Source organism: Lycorma delicatula, chromosome 10 (assembly GCF_047948215.1).
Source record: "Lycorma delicatula isolate Av1 chromosome 10, ASM4794821v1, whole genome shotgun sequence".
Classification (NCBI taxonomy): Eukaryota; Metazoa; Arthropoda; class Insecta; order Hemiptera; family Fulgoridae; genus Lycorma; species Lycorma delicatula.
The window spans coordinates 30128233-30144814 of NC_134464.1; the positions used below are offsets into that span (position 1 = coordinate 30128233).

The 16582-nt window shown below is 26.1% G+C and overlaps 1 protein-coding gene across 2 annotated transcripts in view; it reads left to right on the plus strand.

The window, feature by feature from the left end:
- app (Palmitoyltransferase app) overlaps positions 1-16582 on the plus strand; it is a 130042-nt gene that overhangs the window by 98171 nt on the left and 15289 nt on the right. The gene's annotated exons all lie outside the window — the stretch shown is intronic.

Below are 16582 nucleotides of genomic sequence, written 5' to 3' on the forward strand. Positions count from 1 at the left end.
TGATATTTAATGTTTTTTTTATTGTTTTTCTAAAATCTATGATCTGTCCATGAATTGTATCTTTATAGTAATCATAATTGATTATAACAATTCATGTATGCTTGTATATCTATACATATTGAGCGATAAAAGCGTATAGATTTTATACAAGCATGTAAATTAGTTCTTTTATGCTGATCTTTACTACTTCATCAGATAATTTATGATCAATATAGACAATTAAAACATTAAAAATACTTAAAAGAAAGAAGTGAGTAAGTTTGTTCTCTCATGCATATTAAAAGAATGGATTTAACATACTTAAAAACTAAGACGGTTTTTATATATTAAAAACTATCTGATGAAGTTTTAATGCATTCAGGCTGATCGTTCAATCTTTCAAGAGATTTCTACTGATGTAAACTTTTTTTGTAGAAATTTTAGAGAAAATTATCATATCAGATTTGATTTTTGGGTATTATCACCCGTTCATGCTATGCATATTAAAAAACATTTTAACCAAAGTGTTCTATACAATTTTTTTTTTAGTGTTAAAATTTCATTTAAAAAGCCTACCCAGATCAGTATTTACTGTCTGGTTTGCCTGATTCATCTGTCTTTATTGCTGGTAATTATTTAATTTTTTATTACTGGTCTTTATTTCTTTGTTTGAACTGGAGATGATCTGCCTACCCCTTTTGATTAAATATGAAGCATGATTGCTTCATATGAGTATCTGTACACCCAAATAAATCTCTTCATCTTATATGCATTCTACAGAAGCCTTATATTACTACATCCTATCACACTATACCTTCTGTTTCATGAAATAACCAAAAATTAACTTCCTCACAGTATACGTTACTCAACAATTAAATTTCCTCTGGTGAAGAGATCAGTTCAGACCCTACAAATATTATCTCAGCAGTGTTATGAGACTTTATTGTAATTATTTACTGAATCCTTGTAGCATTGCAGCATTCCCTTAATTCACATGGATCTGAAAGTTCTTTCTAGACCCTAATGTATTATCTAAGTTATTCTAAACTGAAATTTATTTCGGTTTTATATTGTTATTAAATGAATCAATATTTGTATTGTTTTCCATTATTTTTCAAGGTAAAATGTGTGTTTTATATCCATCCATACATAATTCAAACCTGGTTTCTAGAACTAATTTTATTATCAGCACAGTAATAAAATTCGTTTAAGGTCTATACAATATAGTGATATTTATTAGTTTATAAATTGTGAGTAAATCGTTATATTGATTTATTTTTGAAGGCTTTAAAAACAAATAATTTTATATTTATAAATTAATTGATTAATTATATTATTAATAAATAAAATGTTAGAGCATAATTAAGTAATTTTTCAATGTCTAAAATATATATGTACATTTGGTTTACTGTTTGAAAATAGTATATTAAAATAATTTTGAATTTAATGTGATTGGTGTTTATAGACTTGTATATTTAATGAATACATAGAAAATTCTTTTTAATACCGTAGTATTTTTTATTATAGATTTTATGATGGTTAATGTAATAAATTTTTTAATGTTAGTAATCTTTTATACTGAACACAGAGATTAGTTATTTATTTTTAAAGACTTATGTACAGATTTTGTGTAAGTGTGTGACTTTTATATATTATAATGTATATATATGTATTTTTATTGCATTAGGAAATATACTGGGAAATATATATGCATAATATTAACAGTGTATTTTTTTATTATAATATTATTAATGTATAGTCCTTGGAACGTCTCATAAGTTCTTATTGATTATTAATAAAATGTTTATTTATGAATTTTGAAATTTGTATATATCACAGTAATTATTTTATCTCAGAACATGTATAGCATTTTTAAATTATAAATACTAACCTATCTGAGTGAGGACAGGTATTTCTCAAATAATAAATCACTTTTATTACCTCCAAGGTGAACTGTTAGTTTTTCTGGTTTTTCATCCCAAAGTTCTGGATTCAATTCCCACTCAGGCTAAGCATTTTTCCTGCTATTAGATTCATTTATCATAACGTAACTGTAATTAAGTGCAAGTATGTTATTGCTGTAAGAATAAATAAACGATAGAGGAAGATAAAACAAGAAAAAAATTAAAAATAGTAGCTATTACACTTTTTCGTTAAAAATTTTATAACTGAAAGATGAAACCAGAACATAACAAGAAATAAATATTAAATATTAAAAAACACGACTGCCAAAAAAAAACATTACTCTTTAATATAGGATAATTAAAGTGCATGCCGGTGGCAATTTTGTATATAGTATAATTTTTAAAAATTTATTTAAATTTGTTTATGTATGACATATTCCCAGTAATGTAAGGGATTCCAACGCAGGATCATACATCTAAATCGGTTCAGCCATTATGCTGCTATGGTAGAACAACCATACATACAAACTCCTTTTTGGGCAGTTGTGTAATAAAAGCATTACAACTCCCAAAATAGCCCCTGTAGTGGTACCCTGTTTGTTACCAGCTGATGCTGATGATTGGTCTAGCCTCGCACAAGATGCTCACATCACCTCACCACTCTAGCCTCACACACAGTACCCACGGGAAGCCCATTTTACTAAACAGATATTTTTTTAATTTATTTAATATTACTTCATTTTATTCAACATAAATTTGATTATATTATTTTTGTAATATTCATTCAATTGATTGTAATCATTCAGTTCAAACTCAGCTCGCACAGTGATTGAAGCTCACAGTTCACTGTTCATTATTTCAATTCATTAAAGTTTTTTCTTCAACTGGTAAATCTCTACTACTACAATATATATAAAACCTATGACACTCCTGGTAATATAAGGATTCCAACCCAGGGTAATACATCTAAATTGGTTCAGCCGTTGAGCTGTTACAGTGGAGCAAACATACATATACCTTAAATAAATTACCCTCTTTTTTGGGTAGTTGTATAAAAATTAAGTAGTGTGATGGAAATTAAATCTTAAGTGGAAGAAGTGTGAGGTATTATTTATTTAAACTACAATTAATTTTTTTACTAACTCCTAAGCTCGTAAAAATGGATTTTTTTAAGAATTTATTTAAACCTTTAATTAATCTAAATAAAGAAATTTCGTTATCTACAATTGATTTTTGCAATTTTTTTTTTCATTCTGTAATTATAAAATAAATTCCCGTAATATTTTTGTGACTACATCACGTAATATTATCTGAAAATATATTGCACAATGTAAAGTTTATAGTTTGTTGAATTTCAAATAAAAGTAATATTCTGCAGATTTTGTTTTGCCAATTTTTTGGTTTTATCAAGATAATGACATTTTGCTCAGTCAAATCCCTATTTAAAATGTTGTTAGTAAAACCCTATCCCATTTGGAGAGGATCTTCTATCTCTTGGATTTTACGTTCCAAGTCAGATAATGATTGTGCTATAATGAAATTTTAAAATTTAGTTAACAATAAAATTTTATTATTTATAAGTAAGAACTTATGAAGTGTATTGTGTATATGTGTTTATATATTAGAATTATCAGTAGCAGTATAAATAAATAAGTTATCAAATACACCAGTTCAACAGGACTCATCAATGGAAAAGTGATTTTATATTCAAAAAGTCTTAAGATTTTATTAAAAACACTTTTGTGTCTGATCGTGAACACTTACATCACATTGAATCATTGATCTGATAGAACATTTCTTTTTTACAAATAAAAAATTATTACTCAATTAATAATACATGTAAAGTAATACTTAAAAAAAAAAAAATTAAGGTTGAAGGTAATCTAAATAATAAACAATATCTCTCAATTCATTTGTTCTGTTTGTGGTTCATTTATTATTGTTGACACTGATAATCAAGAAAACATAGTGGATACTTCGATTAAAATATTTTTGAAAAAAACAATTTTAGTTTTGTGCAAGTGTGTATGTCCATGCATGAGTCTTAATGTAATTTAGCATTAAACACAAAACACCGAATAGGTGTTTGGTGTTTTGTGTTTAATGCCACCAAACAGACATAAATAATGTTCAAGAATTTGGTATTTCTGAAGAAATCCTAACGGGTATATCATCATCCATATTATTATAAAGTTAGTAAAATAAAATAATCATAATATTTATCTCTGATTTTATGTTTCATTTTTTCATATTTCCAATAATATATAAAACATACAAAAATTACTAAAATGGATACATTAATGTTTTTACATTACATTGCTTATGCCTCAGTCTTTTTTTTTTTTTTTTGGTTGAAATACAAATGTAATGTGTTTTAGGTGTAAGAAATCAGAATTTTTTTTCTTTAAAAATATTGATGTACAAAGAAGCTACTGTATGTGATATATGATACTTGTTGCTTTCAGCCTTGCTATATGATTTTCAGGAGTATTTTGCATCTTGCATTTAGGTTGTCGTGTTTTTTCTGTATAACTGTTACAGCATGTGGCAGATAGATAATATAGTACCAGTATACAAAATTAAATTTCCTAATAGAATTATAAAGGAAATATTTATTTTTTTATAAATTTACTTGTTCTGTAATCTTATTATTAGAATAGTTTTTTTGCAGGTCAGTATATCAATAGTGAATTTGTGCATAATTAAAGAATCCATTTAAAGAAATACATTTAGAATGATTGAATGTGTGAGTTATATATTCATATTAAACACTAATAGTTTTTTAATTAAAGAAATTAACATTTAAAAGCATATTATATTAAAAATATGTATGTAATCTAAAAAGCATATCCTTTATTTCTTTATACTAAAAAGTATGAACAGTACTCAAAAACTTTACTTTTTTGGTGATTTTCATTAAAAACTTTTTTTTGTTATTAGCCATTTTCTAATACTAATGTCTTTTTTATTTGTTTTTTTAACATTTTTAATTTATTTCTGTGATAGTATCATGAATGCAAGCCACATTAATTTTTTTCTTTTTAAAGACTAAACTTTCTGCGTAGAATTGTTATTTATTATATAAAAAATTCTAAACATAAACTATAAATCCACTTACCAACAAATACTTGTATAAATATACATCCTAGCGCTTTAGGAAAATTATTTCCATATTCAGGGACATATCATAACTAATTATACATATAATAATAATACTTCAAATATTAAATGAATTAGATGAATAAAAAAATATTTGTATAAATATAACAATTGATCATCAGTTATTAAAATCAAGTCATATGTAATGCATGTTGTCAGTGTGGTAGCCACAATTGTTAGCAATTATGACTAATTGTTACTAGTCATAACAATTGTGACTACCATACTGACAAAACATATTTTAATAATAACGCATACTTTATTTTAATAATTGATGATCGATTGTTATATTTATGCAAATATTTTTTTATTCATCTAATTCATTTAATATTTGAAGTATTATTATTATATGTATAATTAGTTATTTACTTCTTAAATAAATTGTATTTAAGAAGTAAAAATAAATATAAAAATAAAAGTAAAATAACTTTTTTATTTGAGAGAAAAAAGAAAGAACTTTTACTGTTACTTTTTGTAAACTAGTTTATGATCGTATCTTGAATATCCAACGAATTTTGTTTTTAGAACTTTCTTTTTCTCGTTCACCTCTATTGGTAATAATACATTTTTATACATAATTTAATACTTAATTCTTAATACTTAATTCAGTGACAATTAATAACCCTAAATAAATATTAATATTAATAAATTACAAACATAAAATGATAAAGTAATAATAAATTAACAAATAAATAAATAATCAGTCGAATTGGACAAATTTGGATGGAAATAATTTTCCGAAAGCGCTATGATGTAAATTTATACAAATATTTATTGGTAAGCAGATTAATATTTATAATTTTTTATATAATATATATGCTAACGGGCCATGTTAAATAAAATTAATCTATATTATTTATTATTTCTCAATCAATATAATAATTGTATTATTGTCCAATAATAGAATTAATAATTCAGAGTTAGTATTCTATCTTCTGATATATTTGAATTAAGAATTTATCATTATTGTGTTTTATTATATTATAATTGCAAAAATTTCATGTCTTTTCTACATTTTTTACAAGTTATTTTTTTTCACGGAATTTTGCATATATAATGTTTTATTGATAATTTGTACATTAACATCACTACATTATAAGAATAATAGTAATAAAAAAATTTTTAAGAGAAGTATAAAGTATACTGTAAAGAAAAGCTGTAAAAATTTATATTTAAACAAGTATACCTTACAGCTACCAAATATTATAGTTTATTATAATAAATAAATGCCATACCTGATTGTTCTTTTTATAATAACAGAAAGGAATCTTTTAATTAATTCATAGAAGATATAATTTTTATTTTTAGAAGATATAATTCTTACTTAACAAATGTGTTAAAATAAATGAAAATTGATAAATAGGTTTGTAAATCAACCATTTATAATTTTGTTTTTTCTTTTCTTCTTAATAGATTCTATGTAATCTAAAAAAGTGATTTTAAAAATGCATACAGAGTTGCTACTATCATACAGCATTAATGCGATAAGTATAGAAGAGAAGAATTTTTTTGCTTGATGAATTAATTCATTCATTCAGCCCAGAAGCTTTGAAGCTTGTTACTGGGAATATGGAAATGGAATTTTATAGCATTTGAAAAATCCCATCCCTGACCGGGATTTGAACCCAGGATCCCCAGATGAAAGGTTGAGATGTACCACTCTACCACAGAAATAGTCAAATTAAAATGGGAGAAAATAAAAGAAAGTAACTTATGATATTATTGTATGTTCTTTGAATATATTTAGATAAACAACCATCTAATTAATTAACACAAACTACAAACTGTACATTCATGAACATTATAAATAATTATACCCATAACTCAGAAAAAGTTAAAACTCAACAAATTTGAACTTTGTCAAATTTGTATATATATATATATATATATATCTTAGATTTAAATAAACAACACAATTTAAATTAGTACAATAGAGTTTGTATATTAATATACTATGAATAGTATATGGTGATTCACATAAAACTCATATTTCCTGTGTGTTTATTTTAACGACAATGGTGCTATATATGTTTAGTGTGTTTTAAAATGTATATATATCTTTGGGAGATACCTTTATATCAAGTCTTCCATTCACCTCAAAACACATCTGAACATATAATTTTCTGTTCCTGGTCATTCAGTGAGCATTACCTTGTCAATACCATTAATTTTGTGAATAATGTTCTGTTTCAAATCATTTAATGTCTAGGGTGTGTATACTCTTGCCTTCAGATAACTACAAAGGAAAAAATCTGATATGATTAAATCAGATAGTCTCAGTAGTCACAAGTTCCTAGAGAGGATGCAGTCATCAAGGAAAGTTTCAAAACTACAGACTTCCAAGATGTATAGATAGCATTTTGCTTCATTCTGATAAAAGTGCTCTTGATGTAGTTCCTTTCATCCATTTGTTCAAGAAATTTCATGAAAATTGTGGCGATACTCTGCAGTTTTATAGTTCTTTTAAAAAATTGGATCCATTATTCTCTCTGATAATACCTACCGCATAACAAACTCCGTCTTTCAATGGTTCTATAAATGCTTTGTGAAAGGTATATGGATTTACTACACCCCAAATGTATATATTCTGCAAATTGAAATAGTCAGACAAGTAGAATCAGGTTGTGGATAGATAGTATGACAAGATTTGTAATAACCTTCATAAAAATTGCATCCTTTAACTATATTGTGTACCAACAATTCATGAATAACCATCGGCCCGTATGGCCTTAACTTTGCTCCCTTCAGAGCTCTTTGACATATCAAGTATGAGAGTTTGCTCTCTTAAGAGAAATAAAAACCTTAGTGACTTACTGGGTGACCACAACAGTCCTTTCTGAACATCGTCACTAACTTCCAGAGTTTAAATATACAGTGTTTTCCAGTTTTACTTAGAAGATTGTCAGTTGTTTCCTAGTTGTGAATTAACACCATTATTATTCTGGCCTAACAACAAATCCATTTGGTATGCCCTTTGTATTGCTACAGCCAAATTTGTTATCCAGTAATGTATCACAGTGAACAGATGTTGCACTCTTAGTATTTATTACATTATGAATCACAGCAATAACTTTGAACTACAACAATGACATCATACTTACAAACAATAAAGAACAAACAGTTGTTTGTGCCATCTCATGACATATAAGTGAAACCACCGAGATGAACAGCTGTTTTAATAAATTAATAAAAAATCATGAGTTTTATTTGAACCACTTAGTATAATATAATGATGGACTAGGTCAGAATTAAAAGGGTATATACTTCTGGGGGAAGTGAGGATTAAGTGATTTTGTTTTATCCAGTAGGCACTACAGATATTTTGTGCTGCCATCATATAGGAAACAAAATTTTCAAGTCAATCTACCAGCAGTCCTCCTAACAAAGTCATACCGACTCATCAGATCCCAGTATTCTCAGAATGGAAAAACTAGCACCCACCAGATCAGTGATTTAGGATTAAGAATAAAGAAAAGATTAGTGGTAAAGTAGGATAATCTTACCTTCATGATAGACTGGATTGCAGATTGGATAAACTACTACTTGCTTGCTTGCCTTGGATCATCACATTTGGAATTTAGGATATTATTTATTAAAAACTGAGATGTGGAATTTAACATCATATCATTTCTGTCTTTTTTCATTCCAGTCTAGTTTTCTTAATATTTAAGTATTAAATAGAAAGTTTTGTATAAACCGACGCAAAACATATGCTCAGTATGTTTTACGAAATATACTTCTAAAGTAGCTCATACTTTAGAAGTATCTTTCATCAGAGATAACTCTATTCTAATACCTTAATTCTAAATATGGTCTACTTCATTCTCATACAAAAAAAAAACTGAAGTTTTGCTGCTTCAATCTTTCACAAATTAACTTTTTTGATTATTCATGTATTTTTTTCTTTTTATAGAAAAGCTATTAGTAATAAAAACATAAAGATACATCAGAGCCTACTGCATTCAAATAAATATGGAATTTATGTATATATTTTTTAATTGCCATGTTAATTCAGATAAATTGTTCAACATGTTTCTCTGTTATAACATCACTCATTTTAACAGGATTTTTTTTAAAAAATAAATAATCTTTAAAGCTGAGTTAGCATATAACCCATAATTTTGTTTTTAAGTGTTGCTTTTATTATTTTCAGTTTAATTTATTAATATTACTTTTCGTTTTTTTTTTTTAATGTAATATTTTTTAAGTACCAGTTTAGTTAGTTTACTCTGATTATTTTCAAAACATTTATAACTTACATATTTTTATTTTTGTTTTGTCAATAATTTGGTTATTTTTTCAATGAATTTGTGAAATATTATTTTTAATCTATTTATACATGCTTTAATTATTTTTTGTTTATTTATTTATTTATTACATAGTGCAACCTCAGTAATTCATGAAAAGTTTAAAATTATAAAAAAAAATTTGGAAAAATTTTTAAAAGTAAGTCGCTGATGTATAAAAATAAAACAGATACTGCTTTATTATTATACAACAGTAAAAAAAGGAAATATATTTTATTTTTTATTATATCTGTTGCTCGATGAATTTAATTTATTAATTTTGACTTCAGTTGTCAATATAAAACAAATGAAATTAGATGATGGCTTCTAATATTGCTTATTTAACATCATATTTATTGTAGTAGTAACTTTCCAAAAAATTTCAGATTTGAATTTTTTTAATATTATTCAACGTTGTGTATGTTTTACTAATGAAATTTTTTTCTTCAATTTACAAAGATTTAATTACATTTACTGTTTTTTGCATGTGTATTATTATAAGAAAACTAAGCTTGAAAATAATCCTTAACTGTAAGAATGAGTAGTATATGATTCACTTGTAAAAAAGCTTGCATTGTCTTATAAATATGTCACAAATTTTTTTTTTTTTCATGAACAGCTTTGCATTTAGAAACACCATATTCAAATAGAGAGCTTACATACAATATTATGTTTCTTTTACAATGTGATGTGTGGACCAAAGACCCCAAACTATTAAAGAAATTAAAAGGATTTTAAATATTAAATAACAGAAAACATATTTAATGATTTGGGATATTGTAAAGTTTATATATTTTTTTACAAAATAAACACATGCTAGAATACAGAGGTTTCACTACTATATTTATAAATAATTTATATTGAATGTGAAGTTAATAATGAATGTTCTTTTTGTATTATAACAGTTTATATATGTATATTATAATTAAGACTGTTCTTTTTTCTGTTATAATTGTTTATTCTTTAAAAGAGGTATTTACATACATGTGCGTGTAAATACTTTGTATTTATGTGTAAATATAATTGTTACTTGTATTTAATGTATAATATCTGTATCTAATTAACTATTTTAGCTTGTGAATTGGCTGTTGTGAATGATTTAAATTTATTATTGCAACATAACATTCCTTAAAATATCGTTTTGAGTGTAGTTTGTTGCCATGGTTTCACCATGAGTAAGTCGCCCTTTCTTACTGTTCCTGCTTCCGATTATCCTTGATTCCTTCTTTTCCAATTTAGGTTAACAGATTTGGATCCAGGCCCATGATGTGTTCATCTTGAAGATGTGTTAATCTGTAGAGCTGGTGTAATCTGGTCGGGTAGCCTACTGATTGTTGTGCAAGTGCTTTTGTTTACTAGCTATTGTTTTCTCCTAAAGCGTAATGTCTGAAGTGAATATCAGGTAAAGCCAGGATTCATAATTTTATCTAAAATAATGATACAAATATGATGTGGTAAAAACATAGATATTTGTTAATTTTAAACAACCTATGAGTATGTTTGTGCCTATGTTCATGTTGATTCATTATATTGTATGAGGGAATAACAAGTAATGAATGAAATGTCTGTAAAATTAAATGCAACAATAGCAAACTTAACTGGAAATTATTACCAGATCAGGTTTTATTGTAACTTTTTTTAATGTTTAGCAAGATTTTAAATAGCACATGTTGAACGCATATGAATATACAATTAAAAAATTAAAAAATATCACACTATGACTAATATCAGTGTAAAATATTAGTAATAAATAATAATGAGAAAGAAATAATTTTAAGAAAAATGCCATCCACTACCAGTGTACATTATTAAATTAATAAATTGTATTTTAAAATTGATATTTTATTTAAGCAAATATCGAACGTTCAATAAATTAATCATGTGTAAAATATAAAAGAAATAAAGAAGTTAATGTAATAATATTACAAGAAATAATGTCAAGTAAAACCTCATTTATCCATCACCCTTTTAACAATCAGTCTCTGTGAACAGTCAAGCCAAAAAAATTTAATTGTCCATATGCAGTCGTTTTCCTACTATCACCATGCTGTTTTAATTACAGTTCTCTGGAACATTATTCTTCCTGTAAGTCTACTCTGTCTTTGCCAATGTGTTTTAATGTTAATTTCTTGCATTTAATCATACAAAATTTTTGATTGTCTTATTTTATTTCTTATAACTTTTCTATCAGTGTACACAATTTCTTTTTAGTTTAGACATTTTTTTCAAAAATATAAAGAGAAATTAAAGTAAACACTGCTTTCTTGACTATTTTTAAACCTTACTCAATCTTAAAATGTACAAAATGAAAAAAATCATAAAAATATGGCTTATTAACTGCTTTGTAACCTTTTCACATTTTTTAGTACCGAGTTGAGATTATTTTCATACTTTTTAAAAATAAATTGAAATAATTAATAATAGAATATATTATTTAAATAATACTTTTTTTTAGAAATGTGGTATATAATTTTTTTATTCTTTCTTTAACTAGTTCTGAGTACTATAGCTGATGATGTCTTTTTAATTATTTTATTTTTTACTTCCTTATACGAAGTAAAGGAAGTATTGTGATTGCAAAAGATTTTGATTTTCAGATTTCAACAGAAATATCCATTTTGATGACCATCCCTGAATCCGTTTTGACTAGTTTTGACGTGATGTCTGTATGTACATATGTATCTCGTATAACTCAAAAACGATTAGCCGTAGAATTTTGAAATTTTGGATTTAGGACTCTTGTAACATCTAGTTGTGCACCTCCCCTTTTGATTGCAACCAACTGGACCAAAAAAGCCCAAAATAAAAAAAAAATTGATTTTGGACTTTTGTCTAAACTGCAGTAATCAGCCCTCATTGAAAGCTTTTCAACAATATATCATAAGGGTACTTATGTTCATTGGTTCCCGAGTTATAGCCAAATAAAATTTTAATTAATGCAATATTTGGATCATACAAGGGAAAAGGACATAGGTTCAAATCCAACTTTATTTCCCTTTTTTTTAATTTAAATATATTGATTTATTAATAATTATGAACCTCTGATTGTAAAAAAATGTGTATATGTAATTTAATAGGCGTACAAGGAAGGTCACGTGGTGTCTACATCAGATTTTTTTTGTTTTATTGTACCAGATTAGTAGTACATTGTTTGCAGTTCTGTTATTATATTTAGTGTATTTTGTTTTGTAAAAAAAAAAATGTACGTACTGTGTTACTTTTTAAAGTCACTATAATATCAAGTTATCTAATGTCAAGTTATTACAAATTATGGATAATAGAGGTTCTACTGTTTATTGAATATATTACGTTTAATTATACTCTCATATTGGTATCAGTGTATTAAATTATAATATTAAAATTAGATTTACTTTTAACTTGTAAAGCTTTATTTGTATATATACAGGATGACACAGGGGAGTTTGCTTATTTTTGAATGAATATTAAACCGATAATTATACACTAAAATTTACTACTTTGGTTTGAATAGGTGTGGAAAGAAATGCCTATCATTAGTTACGTAGAAAAAAAAACCATTTGGAAGATGATGTCCATCTTCCACAATGCAGTTTTCAAGTTAAGAGGTGAAACTGTCCCACACATGTTCCTGAACGATCTAAGATCCTGAGTGAAAATGTTCTCTGAGCAATCTGCTCCATCTCTTTACAAATATTTACAAATATTATAATATCTCTTCAGTTTTTTTCTAATGAATGGGGGTTTGTTGACATAAACTTGCTCCTTTAATTACCCTCGCAGAAAAATTCACACAGGGAGGAGGCCAAGGCATATCTCCAAATCTGGAAATCAAATTACTAGGAAACAATCCCTGTAAAATGTTCATGGAATATCTGGCAGTGTGGAATTTAGCCCCATCTTGTTGGAGCCATACATCTTGTTCCATGTCAACATCTGTAGTTTAAAAAAGTTTTATTATGTGTGTATAATGATTGTAATTTACCTGTTATTGCTACACTCTCCTCTTCAAAAAAAATAGGGACCATAACAGCATGGATATTGCACTATACTATCACATCAGGTAATTGCAGAAGTTGTTTATGCAGTTGTCTTGGATTTTCCTGCTGCCCAGTACCTGAAGATTTGCTGGTTGACAAACCCATTTAATTGAAAATACGCCTCGTCACTCATAAAAATGAGCACGATGGGTTTATCATGAAGAAGTACTTGCATCCATAGAGAAAAATGTACCTGCTGGCCATAATCTGTGACAAGTAATTGGTGCACACAGACAAACTTATGCGGATGGAATTTAAGATTGATTTTCAATTAATTTAACCAATTTCCATCCTAAACATAATCGTAATGAGTGGCGCTGAACTGAATGTCAGGGAGTATAGAGAAATGCTGCTCTAACTCTTTCCAAATTCTATGGTGTTCTCACCATACATTCAGCACCTTATAGTGTTTTTGGAGTGCCTGTGATTCGAAACTGTTAAACCCAGTTTAAGGTGGTTTTGCATGTTGGAACTGCTTCATGCTGACCTATGTTGAAGAGCTTGGGGAATAACCTCTGACCTACAGCTAAACTATATTGAGTTTCCGTTTCTAACATAGGCATCATACATGAACACATGATGTTCCACCGACCACGACTCTATGGTAACTGGAAAACTGAAATAAATAACCTTAGTTCACACACATTTTACAACAATAATAAGGTTTGGTGTCAGATTAACTGTGTAATGTTCATTCAAAAATGTGTGTAATCCTCTCTGTCTGTGTGTGTGTGTGTGTATATATATATATATATATATATATATATCTTTACTACTATGAGTTATATTCATAATAAAATTTGATTGTCCACTAAATTAATTTTAAATTGTTTGACAGGATGGTGTAAGCTGAATGTGCTTTATACTAGTATATATGTTGATAAGATTTTCTCTATACTTTTTTTTTATTTAAAGAATAATTAGTAATATTAAAAAATATTTTATATGCATGTATTTTATGATAGTGCGTCAGTCATAAGTTTGGATTTTGTTCGACTTGTTTTTGAGAAATTAATTCAAATTTAAGTTGGTAGATTAAAATAGATGTATCTAAAAATATAAAATATAGCAAACAATAACGAAATTGTAAAAAAATAATAGTACATAAAACATGTAAACTGAAAATAATATAAAAAAATTAAAAAAAGTAAATAAAATAATAAATAGCCTTAGATTATCATGCATACAATAAAACAAGTCTCCAGATAAACCATCAGTATGAAAAAAAAATCCAAATGAGATAAAAATTAAAGTACCAAATCCAACATATAATGAAAAAAAATTAAACAACTGGGATTAAAACTTGTATATGATAATTTTTTTTTTAAGAAAACAAGTAGAAAGAAAGAAGTTACTTGTAAAAAAGAATAAAGAAAGGTTGAGTGGAAGCAGAGGAAGGAAAATAAGTTAAATAAAAATCAAAGTATAATAAAATATATAATTAAACAGAAGATAAATAAAATCATAACATAATTAACTGCAACAAAGTGAATATTTCACTGAAGAGTGTTAGGGTGAGGTTGCGAGTATTAAATGAATAAATAAAAAATATCATGTAAAATGTTATAAAGTTTAATAACCGCATTTAATAAACTGTAAACAATTTATGCATAATTACTTGAATAACTGTTGAACCTTAAATTACATAAATATAAAAAGCTTATATAATCAGAGTAGATGATCTTCATACAACCTAAAGTAATACCTTACTACCATCATCAATACTTGCCACCAAGTTACGAAAGGGATTATTTATTATTCACTTCCATGCTAATTGATATAGACAATATAAATAAACAAAGAGAAACTTCAAGAACTTTAATTTTAGTGTAATGACAAGATAATCTTATAAGGAGTGGTACAGTCTCTTTTATTAGATGTGAATGGTTAGGTTACATCTTAATTGTATTATCCTTTACAAACTGCTATAATTATTGCAGTCATTATATATTTACTTTTCATATAAAATATATTAATATCCCATATTGCTACAGTTTTTAATTTTTTTTATTTGAATTGATTATTAATAAATTTTAACTTTGATGAAATCATTAAAGTAATTATTAACAATATACGTTATAAGTTGTAGTATAATTTCAAAACAAATATAGTAGTAAAATTTCTATGTTCATCAAATAGAAAAACTAAAGTTCTATGTTTTGTAATTAATATTATGTTTCTGAAATTAACAAATAGGATTAAAGGTGGATGACCAAATAGTATAAAAAAATCATATTTAAAAAAATTTTGTAGCTGTTAATATGACCCAAGAATATATTTCATTAGTAATGTCAGATGCATTTAAAAAAACTCTGTAGCAGTTAATATGACACAAGAATATACTGCATTAGTAATGTCAGATTCATATAAGCAAGTTGTCTTCTAAACAGGTGAGTTAACCGTTAATTAAATGGAGAAAATTGTACATGTTAGCAAATAAACGAGAATAATTTGATAATGACGTTATCTGAATCTTTTTAATTTGTAGTAATCTGATCATTTTTACTTGAATCAAATGTAACTATGAATGACTTATGACTTATAATATATAAGCAGGTTTGAATACATAATAAGCAATTAGTCAGTACACAATAACAGTTTTAAAATTTTTTTTTTTTTTAATCAATTTTTATATATTTATATTTGAAAAATTTTTATTTTCATATTTTGAATGTGTGGCTTCTTCATAAAAGCACTATAGATGTTTATTTGTTGAATATTATCATCAGTCTTTACAGCTAAATTTTTGAGCTTTTAATTTATAGTGACATTACAGTTATTAAATAAAGAGGTGTGAAATGTATTGAAAAGCTATATATACATATACACATATTCAACAAATTTTAATTTATATATATAAATGAAAATTTGTTTCTTCAGACATCACTCCTAATGGCTTATTTGTTTTCTATAAAACCCATAGGTTTAATTGGTCTTTGTTCTAACTTAGACTGCTGCGATTATGTACAATTTCAAAAATATGACCAGGGCTGTTGATAAGAAATGTCTTTGCCATATTCTTGCTTGAATATTGAGATAGTAAAACATTTAATTAAGAACATAATGTAATCTCTTGCTTTACTCTATTTGCTACCATCTCTTGTTTAGTTGTGATGAATTTAAAACACTTGAGCTACAAGAGATATCAGTAAGAGTAGCTGACTAAAAAAAAAGTGGTTTTTACTATACAGCTAGTCCCGGTGATGAACAGAAACTAGTTATATATATATATATACAT